The sequence below is a fragment of the Papaver somniferum genome, chromosome 10 (assembly GCF_003573695.1).
Source record: "Papaver somniferum cultivar HN1 chromosome 10, ASM357369v1, whole genome shotgun sequence".
NCBI classification, from domain to species: Eukaryota; Viridiplantae; Streptophyta; class Magnoliopsida; order Ranunculales; family Papaveraceae; genus Papaver; species Papaver somniferum.
In genome coordinates, this window is record NC_039367.1 from 162627993 (window position 1) to 162649242 (window position 21250).

Here is a 21250-nt window from a genome sequence, read left to right on the forward strand (position 1 = left end):
GAGTGAGCGTGTGTCCAACGGATTTTGAACACCTCATCCGTATCCAGTCCATTAAACTGGCGGATTATAGAAATACATCTGCATGAGTGCGTCCAGTCCGCCGTGAGTCGGATTGAGAATCATCCGCCAGAACGCAAATTGGGTCGGGTGAAATCTATGGTTCAGGTGTTTTTCTCAGCCCTAATGAAGGCACCCGCATGGGTGAGTTTTTGGCTGATGAGATCTTTTTAAAAACACAAAATTGGTTAAAAAAACCAAAATCAACAATTCTTGGGTGAAATGGACAGTTAGATTTTGATACTGTTTAAATGGACAAAAATGTAAAAATAGGCAGGATGTAACCAGTCTCATCGTGCCCATTTTCAAATATTTTTTCTTATTTTTAATTTACACAGGATGTATCCAGTTTCATCTTTGCTATTTTTTAAATTTAAGCTATGATGAAACCAGTTTCATCCTTACTAATTTTTTTTGGCCATTTCATCCAAATTATTTTTTACTCGTCCATTTGAACCGTGATTTAAAAATATTTGGACAAATGACCCATTTTCCGTTTTAAAAAACATTGCAAGAACCCATCATTCTTGGATTGCTTTGGGATTTTTCTTTGATATACTAACAGCAAACAATTAGCTGCTTTATTAATAATTTGCTGAAAGAAGAACAACTTGGATGATTGATTTTGATAGACCTTCGTTTGGCTCATCATCCCTTTCAGAAAGTATAATTAATCAACCTAGTCCTTAGATATTTTACCAGCCTTGTTGTAGATCTCGCAATTTTATTAGTTGAGGCCAAGAAAAACAATGTACTGCGTGAGTATATTGTTGGAACAGAATGGCTAAACCGCTTGAAGCAAGAATCTGCTGTTGCTTTTGAAGTGGAGAAATATCTCTCTCATGATATGGTATTAGTTTGAGCAATCATTTCGTCATCAAAAAGCTCGAATATCAGTTCCAAATCCATTTCTTCGTTTCTAATTTCACAAATATTATGCAAAACGCAACATGCTCCAAGAACAGCAGGTAAATCTTGTATCTTTACCCCGGTTCGTTCGCTTAAACAAGTCCATCTCCCTTTTAATCTGGTAAATGCTACCTTGGAAATTAGTTCTCAACCAGGTCGAATGTGATAGTTTGCTTTAGTTTTGGTATAGCTTCAATTTTTTGCTCTGTTAGATATGCCAATTTTTCTCCCATTCTTGATACATTTTGCAGTAATGCATGCAATTTATGTTTCAGATCTGGATGTCTTAATTTGCTTCTGGGAAACTGTACTGAAATTTATTTGTATTTTTGGTTAGGTGTAAAATTGGTATCCAGGTGGTTGATTTGGTCCAAGTTTCGCATGTGAAAGATCCATACATGGGAATGATTTCACTGCTCGAAGGTTCATATGAATCAGCAGAGTAGTCCCAGGGAGAAGAAGAAGTGGAAACAAATGGTGGAAGGGGTAGATGAAACAAAATGAGTTAGGCATGTCTATTTCTTTGTCCCACCAAAGACTTGTCTTCAACAATTTCTTCCATTTAGAAGACAAGTCTAGAGATCCAGTCAACTTTTCTACTTGTAAGACCAATACACTAAAGCACAGCCACAAAATATTCGACGACTTACAATTAAGTGAGTCAACCAAAAAAAAAAAATCACTTCAATTGGTCTTGTTTTGAATCTTCATAAAGTTGTTAACAGAGATTAATATCCAGGTTTATCTGATATTGTTTATGCATAGATGGATACACGAAACAATTCATGGAATCTTGTTTCCTACTTTTTGTTTTTGTCTTGAGCAATAAACCTCATAATTCAATTGCAGCTAATACGATCATTTTGGGTAAACCACTCATTGGAAATCAAACAATTATATCAAGTGGTGGAATCTTTGAATTGGGTTTCTTCACACCAGGTGAGTCTCATAATTACTATGTAGGTATTTGGTATAAAAAAGTCTCAGTGCAAACAATTGTTTGGGTAGCGAATAGAAATAAACCTCTCGGGGATATATCATTTTCAGAATTCAAACTCGTAGAAAATGGTAATCTAGTTCTCTATCACTACGACTCCTTCCAGTCGAAAACCTCAATCTGGTCCACTAATTTAGCTTCAGATACTTCAAATACAACTGAAGCAGTTCTTGGTGATGATGGAAATCTAGTTTTAAGAGATGGGTCTAATCCATCTATGGTGTATTGGCAGAGTTTTGATTATCCAACAGATACTTGGTTACCTGGTGGGAAACTTGGATTGAATAAAAAAACCAAGAAAAATCAGGTACTTACTTCATGGCGAAATCAAGAAGATCCAGCTGCAGGGATTTTCAGCCTAGAATTAGATGGAACAAGTCAGTATTTGATAAGATGGAATAAATCCATACAAGTTTGGACAAGTGGGGTATGGAATGAACCGACAAAAAACATTTACTTTAGTTCCTGACATGACATTAAATTACATTTTCAATTATAGTTACGTTTCAAATGAAAATGAGAGTTACTTTACTTATGATATGTATGATAGCTCAATTATTTCGAGATTCGTAATGGATATTTCTGGGCAAATCAAGCAATTTACATGGTCAAATACAACGGAAAGGTGGAATTTGTTTTGGTCTCAACCAAAAGAACTCTGTGATGTTTATGGTATTTGTGGAACTTTTGGCAACTGCAACCAGGATACTTTGACGTGTGAGTGTTTGCCGGGTTTTGTTAGACGATCTCCTACAGATCAAAATTTCCAAGTTCCTACTGGTGGGTGTGGTAAGAATATAACTAATTTGGAGTGTGTTCCGATTAATCGGCTCAAAGATTCAACTGATGGGTGTACTAGGAACAAGTCTTTGCAGTGCAGGAGCAAAGATTTCTTTCTGCCAATAGCAGCATCGAATTTCCCTGATAATTCCCAGTCTCAGAACTTCAATAGCATGGAAGATTGCAAATCGGCTTGCGAGAGTACGTGTTCATGCAATGGTTATGCTTACACAGACTCTGGATGTATGTTGTGGGATGGAAATTTGTTGAACGTCAAACAAAAATTAAATGTCAGTGCAGGAAATCTCTATCTTAAGCAACAATCTGAAATTAGCAGTTCTGCACCCACCAGCAGTCCCATACCAATAACTGAAGGTAAGTGAGATTTTCATACTTATAAGAAGACGGTAGCAACAATATAGACCAATTTCCCACTTTCAGGGTGTTACTAGTACAACTGACATCTTCATCGAGCTCCTTTTATATTATTGTGTTTTTTTTCCCTAGCTTAGTATGACTTTGTGTGTGTTAATTTTTCTAAATTTGCAGTTAGAAAGAGGAGGGCGATAATTTGGAAAATCATCATACCAGTATTCACTTTGGTGGCCATAATCATGGGCGCCTTCGGATATATTTATCTGTTCAAGAGGGATAAGGCTAATAAAAAAGGTAAATATGCTTACCTTCTCCTTTTATTTGTCTAGAGTATTGATCACATCAGAACAACACTATCAATATTATTATGAACTAAACAAAGGAGAAGATTTATTGCTACTGTCACCAATATATTCAACCTAGTTCTATCTGGGATTAACATTGTCTAGTATCTTCCCCTGTTCATGTATACTCAGGAAAATTAAAAGAACTCCAATCGGTGTTGGCAGATTTGCTGAAATCCAAGGCTACCTACAACAATACTTCAAATACGAACATGCTTGATGATGTTAAGTCTGAAGAAGAAACACAGGAATTGCAAATATTCAACCTTACTTGTTTAGCTACTGCAACAAATAACTTCTGCTTGAAAAATAAATTGGGAGAAGGGGGTTTTGGGCCAGTTTATAAGGTATGTTTACATATGCTTGATTGTTTTTTTTTTTAAACTATATGCTTGATTATCCTGGCTAAATTGGGGCCTAGTGCACTTGAGGCTATTGAAATGCATCAAACAATCCGATCTAATCCACGTAAATAGATCCAACGGACTGGTGGCGGGCAGAAGGTTCAGCTGAATCTGGTTGTGGACTTTTAACAAACAACAGATGTGCGAGAAACCTGGATATGCATGGAGCACTCTGTTTGCTGTTTGTTTGTGTCTTTTTATATCTGCAACTCAAATTGGGTAAGAACCAACCATTTTAATACTACCAGGAGTCTAAAACCTCATTAATTTATAGTCATTCATCACCAGTAGTCAACGACATTAGCACCGGTGCTTATCTGTTTTTATGGTATAAACTATGTCCCAAACTAAAATGAATGGTATCCTTCTCCTTATTGGCTTTGAAGTTCTCTTCAAAACTTACGATAACACCACTGAAACTAAGAGCACGCTGTATTTCAACGGTTTGTCGGCAGCAACATTAAACCAAAACCACAAAAAGCTCTTACACATCATTCTGCACCACCACCAGAACAATCCCAAGAAATACCTTACTTTTCTGATTGCTCATCACTCAACACTAACCCAAAACAGATAATCTATTAACTTTCAATCTTTTAGGTTTTTTTGTTTTTATTCTTCCATATGCAAACACACCCAAATCACACCAGAACCTTAGAGAACAAAACCCATTTACCCAATAATGTGGATTGAAACCAGTTGAATCCTTGCAAATTCAAGGGTAAAATCAAAAGTTATGCTAAATAATAATCATAAATTATTAAAAAGTCAAAAGTTTAAGAGTCATAGTATTTGGTTTTTTAGGCATTACGGTTGACTGAGAGAGGTAGTTCGTGAAATTTCAGCCGTTAATTTAGGTAATGTTTAACCATACACGTGTTTTGACGGAAAGTCAAATGGTTGGGTTAGTAAATAAATTGAAAACTTAGTTTTAGTCGATCATTTCCTAATTTAACCAATTTTTTTAACCGTCTGCTTAGTCAACTACAGTTCGGTGACCCAAACTCTAGTATTGAATTTTCTAGGACCTAAATGTAATATTGGTCGCAAAATCGAGATCTAAAGTCAAAATATCCCAAATTATAATTAAAACCTTAAGAGCATTAAGTTCAAACCACGATCATCCAAAATATATGGAAATTTTAATAAACTGCCACACTTTCAATTTCATGTTTAAGAAAGTGCCACCGTTTTTCATTATTTATAAAATGTCGCACCTTTTACCTTTTCTATCCCGTTTTTTTGAAAAACTGGTTAACTTCCGTTAGTGCCTAAGTGGCAACAAATCAGCCCTAGCAAAAGACATCTAAGCACCCAAATTATCTAACTAAGATCGATTTAGATCGACTTAGCAGTACGAGTCACTGTTGAGTTTGGTTACGAGTAAGATTACTACTCACTGTAATTTTATTTGGACACCTCCGTTAACATCAAAACCCCATTCTCCGTCAATTTTAGCCACAACATAAACCCATTTTCAAACCTTAATTATTTCCCAAACTCATGCGATTCTTCACCATCGTCAAATTAGCAACAAACCCTTCTTCCTCTAGATCTGGTTTCTTCAAAATTCATCACAAATCTAACAAGAATATCTCGAACCCTAATATTTATACAAACCCATTCACTTAATTCATCCATAGAACTTCAGTTTCTCCATTGTTCTTCTTTCTCTCGGAAATCTTCATTATCCTCTCTTAATTGGAAGCAACTACAGATTCATCTTCATCGTTCTCAATCTTCAATTCAAACAACGACAACGCGAATTCCTCCATGCTCTCTGTCTCAAACTCCCAATCTCTCTTGCCAAGATGAACAAAAACACAAATCTTTCATGGAAATCAAAACCCAATTCCAAACTCACAAAAAACTAAAAGCAAACCCATAATAGGATACTACAAAATAGACATAACCGAGTTATTAAGAAATAAAAATGGTGTCTGAATCAGAATTTGGTTCAAAATAAACCCCTAATTTCACTAATTTCTAAAATTCCCAATCATCTCTTCAATTTTTCCTTAAACAACTTCAGAATATCAATCGAATGATGAATCTTACCCATCTCTTCAATTCGGTGCTCTTCTGCTCGACGGAAAGATGACTCTCGGGAAGAAGAAGGAGGCATGAATCATATCGAGTTTTTTCGTTTTTGTACGGGTGCAAGTCGGTAAAGATAGAGAAGGATAGTTAAGTAATAATGACATATTTTCTTGACTGATTCAATGACTATAGACCGATTTTGTGGGCCCTGACGAAATACATAGCAGTTGTGGCATTTTATATATAAAGTTTGAAAAAAACAGTGGCACTTTCTTAAACCGGAAATTGGAAGTGTGGCACTTTATTAAAATCCCCAGATATAAACCATGACCATCCGAAAAGAGTGTTAAAAACGTAAAACAACCACAAGTCTTATAAATATAAACTTAAATACTTAATTAAAGAGCAGGAGCACTAGCATCAGCAGCACCACCACCGGGAGCATTCGCAGCAGTAGCATCAGGAGCAGCAACACCACCACCAGCACCAGCATTAAAAGCAACAGCTTCTGCTTCAGCCATGGCTTAATATTGAGTAATTTCTTCCCACGTATCTTCCAAAAATCCATGACGATCCCTCTCAGATGAAATCATGTCTATCCTTCTCCTAGTGTACCTCATGACCTCATAAAGCACTTCCAGTGCAAGCTTGTCTATCAATGCGAGGTCTTGTTCAAGATTGGCCTCACGCCCAAAAGAAAACTTGTAGAGGCTTCTATCTGGCACTGGTTGTGGTGCCCTGAGAATATCCTCCAGTGCTAGGTGTCCGAAGTCCATATCCACATAAAAAAAAATACATATATATATAAATAAAATCTAGTGAACAATCGGTATAACTAAACATATGTATTCTGATTCTAACCACAAAAACATACAAGAATGTCAAACATAGACAATTGGTTTATGTGATACATATATAAAAACCGATTATGAAAAGGAACTAATCTGAAGAGACAATTCCAAAATCGGTAAATTAACAAGCACATAAAACCCGACGGTGGAATTGCAGGGTTAAAAAAAATATTTGTATCCAAAATCGGTCTATGTTCATGCACTTATAAACCGATTCTGGTGTTGTCTTTTCATACCGGTTTCCAACCTAGCATCGGTCGATGCTAATCATCTTATAAACCGATTACCGTGGATGCTCTTCCTGGCCGAAGAACAAAACCCAGAATCGGTTTATTCGATATGTCAACAAAACCGATTCTGGGTAAGATCAGATATTTTGGTTTTTAAAAATCGAAGATTTAAAAATGTAATCAATAAAGAAATGTAAACAGTAGAATGGGTTGATGGATATTTACCTGTTTCTTGGTTGGATCGAAGATCATTGGAGAAGATGCTAAAATAAAAAATTGATTAGGGTTTTGAGAATTTGGAAAGATTAGGATAAAAATAGATTTTTTTATTTTTAGATTTAGGTTTTTTATGTTTTTTTGGTTTTACTGAAAATGGAAAGATTAATATTTATATGAGAGGATCATTTCGAGATCTTCGAACATATTCGAGGGTTCAATGTGACTATTGTCACTTCGGCCAACACATAAGATGAGATAGTTTTAGGAATTAATTTGGGAGTAGATTAATATTTTTGGGAAGTTTGGTAGCCCATAGCCATTTGGTGGAGTGGGAAAGGAAATTTGATAGGATCCAAATAATTGGCCTAGGTCCCAATTTAACCAGGTGATTATTATCTTATATTGTAAAATTTTAGAGCTGGCAATCGGGCGGGCTGGGACCGGCTTGTTGCAGGTTAACGGGTTACGGGTCAAAACGGGACCAAGAACCGTTTGGGACACAAATACGGGGGCATAATCGTCTAATGTTCCAAAAACCGACATTTTCTTTATTACAGTAAGATAGTGATGAGCATGTCTATTTACTAATAGCATTATATGTGCATTGGAGGGTGGTTTTAGGGAATATTACAGAACGCGCACGAAATAGCAGTGAAAAGACTGTCGAAAAACTCTGGCCAGGGTATCGAAGAATTCAAGAATGAGGTTGTATTGATCTCAAAACTTCAACACCGTAACCTTGTGAAGCTGCTGGGTTGCTGCGTGGAAGGAAAAGAAAATATGTTAGTCTATGAGTTCATGCCCAACAAAAGCCTGGATGCATTTCTATTTGGTTTGTTTTCTGATATGATATCAAACATCATCTTTTTCTTTTAATACAACACAAAATCCGCTCCGTCTACGATGTGATCGTATGTGGCCCATCTTTATTTCTTGACACCTGTATAATCTAAAAACCTGCCACCTCTAAATCCCCGTAAAGCATTCATTTTTTGAGAAAAAAAGTAGAAATTTAATTTCTTTTTTAGTTAAACAGTTGTGTAATAAAACAATTTTTAAACTCTTTTTTACTTTACAATATGTGTCAAAATATAAAGAGGGGCCACATCGTAGCCGCTCCGTAAGAAAATCTTCCATATACTTTACATTCATCCCAAATCTCCACCACAACTAATCCAAGCATGTCCGCACTGATGGTAGATCCTAGGAGAAAAGCGCAGCTAAATTGGGAGAAACGCTTCAATATTATTGGGGGGATTGCTCGGGGCCTTCTTTACCTTCATCGTGATTCTCGGTTAAGAGTTATTCATAGGGATCTCAAAGTCGGTAACATTCTATTGGATGAAGACATGACCCCAAAAATTTCAGACTTTGGAATGGCACGGAGATTTTCTGGGAATCAAACTATAGCTAACACTAGCCGGGTCGTCGGTACATTGTAAGCACCACGTTTCCTTCGTTTTTATCTTAAATTTCAGTAATTCTTCTTCTCATCTACTACATAACATGTCTTTGCCATCAAGTGCAGTGGTTATATGTCTCGAGAGTATATAATGGGAGGGACGTTTTCAGAGAAGTCCGATGTCTTCAGTTTTGGAGTATTAATACTAGAAATCGTAAGCGGTAAGAAAAATAACAGCTTCTACGATCCTGAACAACCTTTGAACCTTTTACTTCATGTAAGTATTTGTATTCAAACATTTTTCAATATAATAAATTGATATGCACTGTAAGGCTCACTCTCATCACTCTTTGCATATTTCTTGAAATTTTTATTTCAGACTTGGTGTAGATACCATAATCTGTATGGACACATGGAGGATGATTAGAAGCTGCAGCTGGACACAAGAATACAGCAGCACACACCATATCAACCCCAACACAGCTTCAATCCTAAGCTAAGGATAGAAGAGTAATTCTCCGGAAGATATTTTCCCTTTATAAACCAAAACGATTAGGTCTAAAAAGTGAGAGGGGTCGGAGAAGAAAGAGGAGGGTTCTGTTTCTATTTCTGTTGCTTTTCTCTTTTCGATTCTTGGGATGGATGCCTCACAGAGAGATGGACGAAGCTCCTTCAATGTAACCCAACAATCTTAATAAACACCTTAACTCTTTTTCACCCGTGGATGTAGACACTCCGTTGTCGAACCACGTATATGCTTGTGTTGATTTCTATTTCATTTCATAATCTTAATTTCGTTCATGATTTGAGTCTATATCTTGTTATAGACGGTACTTTATCATGTGTTTCAATTGGTTGTGCTACCAAATTAATGGTGTTCACAATTTGGCGCTAGAATCAGGTTATGAGTAAAGAATTTATTCTACCTTCTCAAAATGTATTTTCTTATACTTGTTTTTTGACCGACTTTGAGATTTGTCTCTGCCAGCTCTGTTGGGTTACAAACCAATGTCGTTTGTTTTCCTGAGATCCTTACGGCTGTCATATTTGGACGACCAAAGTTTCTCTTTGGGTTTTGAATTGTAGTCCATGTTCTAGTCCTTTACCTTACAACCAGTATGTTTCCCAAGGATTTTTTGATGTGCAGGGACTACACACCGAAGATGCAATTCATACCCAGGCAACGATGCTGCAAAGGATGGTGGTACAAAGTGTTGCCGATGCTCCAAATGAACCCGTAGTCTTAAATACAAAGACGATGACACCAACCGAAGTGCAAACCCACTGATCAGGTCCTCATGCCAATGACGATGAAGTACAAAGTTCATCCAAGTGAGCGATGAAGTACAAAGTTCACCCAGAGGACTAGTCAAATTCTGATGCCGACAATACAAAGCCATGCAGCGATGAGCAGAGTCCGATGCCAAAGCTCTGCTAAAGAAAACCTGCGACGATGATGTTTTTGGACCAATCAAAAGTGGCAATGCAGCCGCATAGCCACCTCAAATCGTAAAGACGGAGAACGATGGTGTACCTTCGTTTTCTCCGATCCAGCTTCGATCTCATTCTGATGATGCCAAGCTTCTGTAAACCCAGCTGCTTAATAATGGCACAGTCTTTCCACGCGGGGTAGCATTACTACATACCACCGTTGTTGCTGCCATGATGCGGTTAATCGCACTCATTAATACTTGGGTTCTTTAGTGATCTAAAGCCCGAAGATGATGAGACAAAGCCTTGCTACGATGCCAAAAGTCCGAAGAGTTCAAGCTGAAGATCAAAGCAACAGAGTTACACGAAAGTTCCAAGTATTAATACTTGGAACATTACCAATGAGATCTGATAATAGAAGCATATCTTCATGAATAAAGAGATCGAGATATGAAGATATCTCTTTCAGATTCATTAAGATATTCCTTACCAATGAGATGAAGACATCTCTTTCTCTCTCCGCTCACTCAGGGGCAGAATCCAAATACCGCTGATGCTTCGTTCTCTTTAGCATGGAGTACGTAAAGAGCAATATCAAATAACCAGTAAAAGTAGTTCTTCCGATGATGTCAAAGACAAAGCCCTAGATACTCCTTGTTACTGTCAACTGATCTTGTCGCTACGAACGTAAAGCTGCTGCTGGCTGATGGTATAGACTTCTTCCAGTATAGAGCATACATGGGGAAAATAGCTTATGAATATATCAGACGGGAATGCAAAGCCTTGCAACGACCATAATGAGCGGTTGTCTGACGTCGACGATGGCATGAAGATACCAAGTCTGATGTCGATAAAGCTAAAAGAGTTTAGCCAAGCTCAGTTAAAAGCCACGGTATAACTCAAGTCTGATTTCGACGATGGCATGAAGATGCCAAGTCTGATATCGATGACGATGAGTTAACCCACCTCTGATGTCGACGCGCGATAAAACCGGAAACTCATTACTCCCAATAGTATTGGCTCCGGAGTTCTTATATTATACTCCTATTATTCAGCGACCGTTGTCTCCAGTGCTATCAGTTGGCAAGCTTCGCGAAAATATATCAAAAACACGAAGAGTACATTGTTTCTGGTTTAATACGATGCATTAAAACCGATGCAGCACCAAAAACGAAGATCTAATGCCCGAAGGCTGGAGTGCGATGACAATGAAGAGCCGAAGTCTTGCTACGAAGAGTTTTTTTTTTCATGATGTTAATTAGTATTCTTCTTTATTCATAATATTAATTTCAACGTGCTGTGGAAGACTATCACCAAGGAAAAACACGGAAAGATTTTTCTTCTTGGTATTCTAAGGACAGTTTTTGTGATCCTTAATGTCCGTATTTGGGAGGACGGACGGGTGTTAAATGAACCACTTTGCCAACATTTTCCATCCTTGCGTGCTGTTGCACGCTCCAAAAATAAGCCGATAGATGATGCTTCCTCGCATACTTGCAACCGCTGCAAACAGAGAATTAAATTGGTTAAAAAGTGCTTACAACCGGTGCAGTTCAACCTGTTGTGTATATGCCGTAATAGGCTATCTTCCAAAATGACTTGTTAAGACAAAGGAACGAAGGCTCTCCACACAGCGATGACTTGTTTACACGAAGCATTCGTGTTTACACGAAGCTTTAACGATGACTTGTTAAGATAACTTGTTAACACGAAGCATAGTTTACTCGAAGATATGACTTCACTTCACACAACGATGATATAACTTCGGTCACACACTACAGCGACGCAGCTCCTATCTTCACCCCAAGATTGATGTAGAGCCATCTTCTTTATAACCGACGACGATGACGCGTAGCAAGATCGTGAGCTGTTAACCAATCGTATAACCAAATTTCAAACGGCGTTACACGAAGATCATATAACCAAATTTCAATCGTATAACCAAATTTCATCGAAGACCCAGGTGAGGAAGGTCCAAACAACAAAGGCTTTGCTCCAGCAACGAAGGCCCTGTTGACGAGGACTCCAACAACGAAGGCTCTGTTGACGAAAGTCCCAACAACAAAGGCTTTGCTCCAACAACGAAGGCCCTGTTGACGAGGGCTCCAACAACGAAGGCTCTGTTGACGAAGGCTCCAACAACGAAGGCTCTGTTGACGAAGGCTCCAACAACGAAGGCTCTGTTGACGAAGGCTCCAACAACGAAGCTTCTTCTATTCATCGAAGACTCAGGTGAGGAAGGTCCAAACAACAAAGGATTTGCTCCAGCAACGAAGGCCCTGTTGACGAGGACTCCAACAACGAAGGCTCTGTTGACGAAAGTCCCAACAACAAAGGATTTTCTCCAACAACGAAGGCCCTGTTGACGAGGGCTCCAACAACGAAGGCTCTGTTGACGAGGGCTCCAACAACGAAGGCCCTGTTGACGAGGGCTCCAACAACGAAGGCTCTGTTGACGAGGGCTCCAACAACGAAGGCTCTGTTAACAAAGGCTCCAACGAAGGTTCTGCTGTTCATAACTATGATCCAGAATATGATGGTCGAGCAGGACGGTCAATGTTTACGGAGCAATCTCCCTGAACTTCATATCTTCATGAATGAAGATATCCCTTAAAAAAGGGATATGATCTTCGTGAATGAAGATATCCCTTACCACAGAGATAGGAAGATATCTCTTTCGCATTCACAACGATGATCCAAAATCCGGTGGGGATGCTTCAAAGACATCAACGATGCATAACCCAATGGAGAGTGCAAAGCTTTGCAAGGACGATTCAAAGAGGAAGGCGTCTGTACAATAAATGAGAAGTAGCGCAGACATGATGCTTGCTGAAGACGACGATTATTGCTCCAGACACCGCACTAGTTAACTACTGAGAAGCATAAGAAGCTTGGCCAATATGGTGTCGGCTCCACTCCGAAAATATAGCCTCGGTGAAATTCCGATGATGCATGATGATGACAATACGATTCCCTACAAGCTCCTAAAGTGTCCTTGGGGTTTAATAATTTTAACCCAATCAATAAACAAAAGTCAATCTCGAGGTCTTTTTGGCGGTTTTCAAGTTGCTAATTGAAATTAAATAATTTCATAATGTTGGTATTACTAACGAGTATCTTGAAGCACAAGAAATAAAATAATTTATTGTCCTGGACCGATCCTAAAACGAGCGGGTAATACAATATGAGATTAAATATCTCACGTGGATACCAAGTAAACAAGCCTTCTACTGTAACCTCGAAACTTTTTTCACTCAAAGATGCCCGACGGCAATACACAAAGAAGCATGTGCTGGTTGTTACAGATCTCCAGCAAATCATGATTTTTGGCAACTGCAATAGAGAAAAAGTGACAGCAACGGAGAAGTTAATAAATTCTTCGTCGGGGCAATCATTTCAAAAGCACAGTTCAAGGGGCAGCTCAAATTCGACAGCCTAAGCATCCTACGTTAGAGCAGATACTTTTGCTTTCGCAAGCTTCAAGAACCACCTTCCGAAACCAAAAGGGGGCATACACACAACTAAAGAGTTTGCAAATATTCAGACTCCTTGCATCTTGTTTATATTAGCATACATTATTATACGCATTTGATATATTTCAATTCGGAATAATGCATACATTTCCATAAATTGGATACGTTTTTGAATACTAATGCATATAATGGAGAACCGGGGCAAGCACCACCGGTCTCATATCTTCATACTGGGTAAAGCGTTCACACGCAATCTCTCCGGACTCCCCCATAAGCGTCTATGAGTGTACGACCAGGGGGAAGGCTTCCATAAGAAAGAGATGCCCAACATGACATGCCTTTGGCAGCTCAGCGGAACGGGTGTTTGCAAAACATTCAGTTTTACACCACGTCTCCGGGAGATTTTCAACCCCCACCGTTCGGTAATCTCCTGGCCCGAGATTGTCCAACGGGGTGACAGGTTCAAACACTCATCTTACCTCAGCGACAATCGATTTACGATTCCCCACAATGCAGGGGCAAGATCAAACCATACAAATACTTAATAAATTTGTTACTGCTCATAAGATGAATTTACCTTATTTATTATAATACAAAAAAAACTGATACGAAATGTCGTCCACTTACATTTTTGTGCCAGATAAATTTGAGTAATCCTACGAGGTCCTGTGACCCCAAATAATACGGTGTTGTGAAGTAAAAGTTGTCGACGCTACGATGTATAGGTTGTTGCTGCTCAACCGGCCTTACAAAGCATGTTCAACTTGAAGCATGCAACGGACAAGCACCAAGCCGGGTATTGAAAATGTCAATGCCAAATACCAACAAAGAACAAGCCACGAAGAGTGCTTGTACCAGTACGATAAGAATGCAGAACCTTTCGACAAGGAGCGGCCGAAGGAAACAACAACCGAAGCATGAACGATTATGGTGAGAGGAATTTTTCTTAAGGATCGCTTATCATCGACCCTCAAGAAAAGGGGCAAATTGTAGATACCATAATCTGTATGGACACATGGAGGATGATTAGAAGCTGCAGCTGGACACAAGAATACAGCAGCACACACCATATCAACCCCAACACAGCTTCAATCCTAAGCTAAGGATAGAAGAGTAATTCTCCGGAAGATATTTTCCCTTTATAAACCAAAACGATTAGGTCTAAAAAGTGAGAGGGGTCGGAGAAGAAAGAGGAGGGTTCTATTTCTATTGCTTTTCTCTTTTCGATTCTTGGGATGGATGCCTCACAGAGAGATGGACGAAGCTCCTTCAATGTAACCCAACAATCTTAATAAACACCTTAACTCTTTTTCACCCGTGGATGTAGACACTCCGTTGTCGAACCACGTATATGCTTGTGTTGATTTCTATTTCATTTCATAATCTTAATTTCGTTCATGATTTGAGTCTATATCTTGTTATAGACGGTACTTTATCATGTGTTTCAATTGGTTGTGCTACCAAATTAATGGTGTTCACACTTGGAGACTCTGGAATGAAGGCAGATGGTCGGAGGTTGTCGATGAGGCATTGGGTAATTTTTATTCTTTATCAGAAGTCAAGAAATGCTTACATATTGGGCTGTTATGCGTTCAAAACGGAGCAGTAGATCGGCCAACCATGGCTGAAGTGGATTTCATGCTCATCAGTGAAACTGATCTTCCATCACCTAAAGAGCCTCCGTATAGTTTCCCAGCATTATCAAATAAGTCTGAATTTGCTGCAATTCGCTGCTCAAACAACAATGTCACTTTCACCGCTATTGCAGGTCGATAGGGTACCTCAAACACTAAGGCATCTACTGCGTCGAATGTTCACAGTCTGGAGTATATCGAGTGTACTGAATATAAGTGAGTCGAAGAGAAAAACATGGAAGCAGAAATACATATTCTAATTGCTCTTGTTTAGAAACTTCATAAAGCTATTCATTGCTTTGGAAATAAAATTAAAATCTGAGTCTGTAATCGATTCGTAAATTAATTCCCAGAGAAATAAACATCTGATAATTTATCATATTGCACACCCTTGATTAAAATCGAATAAAAGCTCTATGAAAATCAATGACTGAATTTCAATACAGGGGGATGTATTGCCAAATCCATCTTATCTCATCTCATCTCATGAAACATCCACTGTAAAGATTAATAGGAATCTTCTTCTTCGTCTTCTGGATTCTCGCCAGCATAAGATACCAGAGTTAACTGAAGCTAAGCTTACAAGGTATTTCAATACACATGAGAGGTCTATACAACGAAAGGTTAATTCTCTATCACTTCTATGTTTTGGGTCATACAAAACTAGTTTGGCCCCTTTCCAGAGTAAAATCTCACTGTTTTTGAAGAACCACATCCACATTAACCACCTACTGTATCTCGTTATTTTCTGATGGCTTGTGGGATAACGTTGTCTTTTCTTTTTTTGTGGAAACAAAAGGCAATACATTAACACAACCTAGAATTCACATAGTGAAAGGGGATTCTTCCAAAATAATTTCGGAAGGAACTTATCCCAGTTCTTCGCTGAAGCGAATGGGGCTGCCATTATGTCGCAAAGGTCAAGCTGACTCTATCTTCCATGTTAATTTTTGCAAATATTATGCCATCCGGGATTCAAACCTGGACCTTTTGGAGTGCATGAAACTTTGAGGATGGGTATGACCAGCTGAGCTAGGTCCCCGTTTTTTCATACTTAACTGTACACATATATATAATTGAAAATCGTTGACTGAATTTCATATCAGACTTTTTATCACCAAATTTGATCCTATGTACTAAACATTCACATTAAGGATTAATCTGAATCTAAATCTAAATCTAGATTGTCATTGTCTTCTTCTTCTTGATTTCCACCCACGTAGATTGTTAAGGCATATAAACCGTGTGACACATAGCACACGCTTTTCCTTTAGAGTTTGTGTTATGTTAGGAAAGTGTCTTTATTTAGAGTTTGATTTTATTAGGTTAGTACTTTGAGTGATCTTCAATTTTGTGAACAATATAAATAGGCTGTTAAGCCATGAGAATTCAAACACCCAATTATTATCAATGTAGTCTTTTATGCTTCCGCGTTTGTGCTCTCCTCTCTCTTGTTCGTTCTTTATCTTGGTATCAGAGCGGTTGATCCTCATGTCTTCCGCTGTCTCTACAACATCTGTTCTCTCAACTGTAATCAACTCGTCTCAATCAATGATGGCTTCCTCTGTTTTTTCACAACCTTACCATATCATCACTGTCAAACAATATATCCTGGTAATTCTTTTCTTCTAATTTTCTTTACCCTTTCGTTTCTTCTCTGCCTATTAAGATCTCCGTATCTTTTCTTCTAAACCCTATCAACCATCTTTCTATTTAAGTTTATTAAAAAAAAAAAAAAAAAAACACGTCGTCCACGGTACTACGTAATCCTTCACCATTTTTCCTTTCTCCCCGTCCACCACGGCAATACCTCTTCCTCTATTGTTCCCTTATTCTTTAATTTATTAATTAATTCCTTCAAGCACAAACTTTTTTCTCTTCTTTTTCATTCTTACCTTCCTTTTCGTCCAATCCACCACCAACTAAAAGAACGCTACCCATTAAGCAACGTGATCACATTGTCCTCTTCCACTTTCTCTTTTTCTGTCTCCCTACATACAATACCCAACTTTTCTATCTTTTTTCTTTTCGTCTCCCGTTACTTTTCCTAATTCTTAATCTTTTCTTTGCGATCTTTGTTTATTTTCTTTCATTCTGTCTGGTCCACGTATACTTCTTTCTTAATTTTATCCCGCTTTTTAATTCCAAACCCACCAAACTCTCTAAGCCCAACATCTAACCCATCTATTTTCTATCCACCTTCACGTTAGCTAGCTTGTCTCTTCTTATCCTTGTTAAGCTTACTAATTGTCCACCATTCCGTCAGCTCCACGTTTCCTCTTAGAATTACCATGTTTAGTTTTGATGACGTATTTCGAGATATTGCAAAATCTCAACCTCAAATCGTCAATCAAAAGCAGCAGCATCATTATCCCTGCCAGGCTCAACGATCAATAATGGCTTCGCCACGTCCCTCCTACCAGTAAACTCATTCTCTCTGCGGTCTTGTTCGTCTCTCACCATTGCTTAGCTTTGCGTTCTCTATTCTCATTCGACAACTCCATCACAGTCCTCCATCTCGGTCATAATCAACTTACCACATGATCGATCTTTAATTTGGACGTCATCCTTATCTCTCTGTTCCACTTTCCATAAACTCGTCCCTGTTCTTCCCATCTCGTCATCGAGCTTCTTCTCATCTTTGTTTCCTAAGCCCACTTATCTCTCTTCATCACCATTACTCTTAGCCCAACTCGTTCAGCTGCTTCCAGCTTCTCTCGTCCAGCTGCTTCCAATTTTTCACGTCCTCCTACTCGGTCCAGTCCATCTTTAGCCCAGCAATTTTCCTCCCTGTCAAGCCCAGCTCGTCCAGCTGCTTCCAGTCCTCTCTTCTCGGCCCAGCATTGTCTCAGCCTTACAACTTACGCACAGACGCGCTTCTTCTTATACTTCTCGGGCATTTATTGGCACCGCACTTCATCAACAACTTTCATGGCCAATCTCATGCGGTTTTTCCAATCCCCATGAGATTGAGGGAGGGTGTTAAGGCATATAAACCGTGTGACGCATAGCACACGGTTTCCCTTTAGAGTTTGTGTTATGTTAGGAAAGTGTCTTTATTTAGAGTTTGATTTTATTAGGTTAGTACTTTGAGTGATCTTCAAGTTTGTGAACAATATAAATAAGATGTTAAGCCATGAGAATTCAAACACCCAATTATTATCAATGTAGTCTTTTATGCTTCCGCGTTTGTGCTCTGCTCTCTCTTGTTCGTTCTTTATCTTAGATCCCAGAGTTAACTGAAACTAAGCTTTCAAAATAATTCACTGAATTCCAGATCCAGCCTCTTATATCTCGTTCCATGCTTAATTCTCTAGCATATTCATGTTTTGGGTCATACAAAACTATTGTGTCACTATTAGAGAAATTTTTTTTACCTTTGTCCAAGGAACACAAGAGAAACACATCAGAAGGATATTTCATAAATTTCTCATGGGTAATAACATAACGTTTGGTCCAAAATTTTTGAACCCCATATTCCTGCATCACCCAAACACTAAATTGAACTTGACCAAAATTAACAAGTACACAAAGCAACCCTTCCAAAGTTCCCACACTCATCAAAAATTCTTTAGGAACTTCTTTAGGTGGTTCAATTTCTTTAAATTTTTCATCGCTAATATTGAAAGTGGTGATTAGCTTGGAGTCTTTGCCACGTTTCGTGCACAACCAGTGCATTGCTCCATTCGAAAGCACCCCATTTGTAAACCGAAGCTCATTATTAATATCAAGCTCAGTGTAACTTCTATTCCATGAATTCGATCCTAGAATATAGATGTCTACTAAACATCTGTTCTCATGTTCGTTTGGTTTTCCAATATGTATTACCTTGTAATCATAACCAAAACCAGACATCTCAACCCCGTAGCTTATGTATTTTGCTGGTGATTTGGGTATGATTTTGTACTCTTTGGTGGCAGGGTTCCAAAGGCAAGAACGTCTCCTATCCCTCCAACTAGTACCCTGAAAGTAAATCAGACCATTTGAATGACCATCCAATAATGTGATGTGATCAGTTTCAAGTGGGTAGTCTTTCTTAACAGCATCATCAAATTCATGCAACTCTTTCGAAGAAGATACTGAATCATAACCTATGACGGAGATTCACCAACCTTGGATCTCGATTCTCGACATATTGAGTAAACATGAGAATAAGGTTGTTGTAAAAGGACAAATAGTCCTACATCCCTAGTTTCCGCATAATGAACTTAAAATATAATATGGAAGGGCCGCTCCACTCATAGACAATTGGTTTTGAGTTGAAATCTGTAGGTGTGTTCACTCTCAGCCTATGCGTCTTTACTGTGATAGTCAATCCGCACTTCATATTGCTGCTAATCCTGCTTTTCATGAATGTACAAAACACATTGAGATTGATTGTCATTATGTACGAGATCAAATTAAGTCTGGCGCTATTATTACTTCTCATGTTCGCAAAACCGCTCAGCTTGCAGACATTTTCACCAAAGCTCTGAGTCGTCCTCAGTTTGAGCTACTTCTTCGCAAGTTGGGCATTCGCGATCTCCATGCTCCAACTTGAGGGGGAGTATTAGGAGATTTTGTATATTTATGTATATATTGTTTATATGGTTAAGAAATATAATAGTTAGAAAAAATATTATTTTGAGTTAATGCTAGCAAATATTTTTTTAGTCATCTTCCTATTTATCCTAAGGGAACACAGATTTTGTAATCAAGTTTTTCATAATAAGAAAATCTTCTGATTTCTCTACCTTGTCGTTTCATGGCATCTGATCCAGGAAAGACATAATTTTCTATTTTTTTAATTTTAAAATCAGAAATTTGTGTTGAAGATTGATACCATGGCTGTTGTAGCTAATTTAGTGATCACAACCACTAACTCCGGTGGAGGATTTCTATCGTCACAAGATTGACTGGATCTTGCTGATATCCTTACTGATACCAACGGGAAACCATTGTGCAAATGGTGAAAACTTCGAATAATAATTCGAAGGAGAAGATTTCTGGTAAATGGATACTTGATACAGGGACTTCACGACATATGACAGGAAGTAAAGAGTTTTTGTTTAAGACTCATGAAATAGGTTTTTCTTCCGTGAAGCTTCCGAATGGCACATACTCTCATGCTCCATGTGAAGGCACCGTTGTGTTTGAAAACAATATGAAATTACTTCGTGTTTTATTCGTTCCTGATCTCCACTGCAATTTGATTTCTTTAGCATGTTTAATTAAAGATTTGAGATGTATTGTCACTTTGACTGATAAGTTATGTGTAATACAAGACCGTACTACGAGGACGGTGATTGGAGTGGGTGAGGAACGAGATGGGGTCTATATCTACCACAGTGGAACACCTATTATGGAAAATCGAGTATCTATTAGAGAAGATTATTGTTTGTGGCATAAACGTTTAGGTCATGCGTCTAATAAGGTTGTTTCTTTACTTCCGGGTATGAATAAAGCTGATTGTCAGAAATTTCTTAATGAACCGTGTGATATTTGTTTTAAGGCTAAACAAACTCGGATTACTTTTCTTGTTAGTGAGAATAAAGCTGATGACTTATTCGATTTAGTTCATTGTGCTCTGTGGGGACCTTATTGTACTCCATCTTCTTGTGGCACACATTATTTTCTTACCATTGTCGACGATTATTCTCGTTGTGTTTGGGTTTGTTTAGTGGCACATAAAACTGAGGTGGTGCTAAATTTTCAGAATTTTTGTGCTATAGCGAAGACACAGTTTGATAGACAAGTTAAGAAGGTGCGCAGTGATAATGGTACATAATTTATTCCATTAATTCCTTTCTTTGCTAAACATGGTATCAGAGCTAGGTCCTATACGCGGGGTGTAGGCTGAATTAGTAGCCGTCATGATCCGAGTGGGCACATGAACACCCGTGACCGAATGACTGATCAATCGTATGACCTGTACGTAGGGTGGACCGTGACCAATGTCACCTGCACACCCAAGACCCACACGTGCGTAGGTCCACGTGTTAGGCCGAGTGACTGGCCTTACACGTGAGGGAGGGTGTAAAAGGACAAATAGTCCCACATCCCTAGTTTCCGCATAATGAACTTAAAATATAATACGGAAGGGATGCTCCACTCATAACCAATTG

At 38.4% G+C, this 21250-nt stretch overlaps 1 pseudogene; it reads left to right on the top strand.

Moving 5' to 3' along the window:
* Positions 1-1665: 1665 nt before the first annotated feature.
* LOC113317401 lies at positions 1666-9381 on the top strand (annotated as a pseudogene).
* Positions 9382-21250: the final 11869 nt, after the last annotated feature.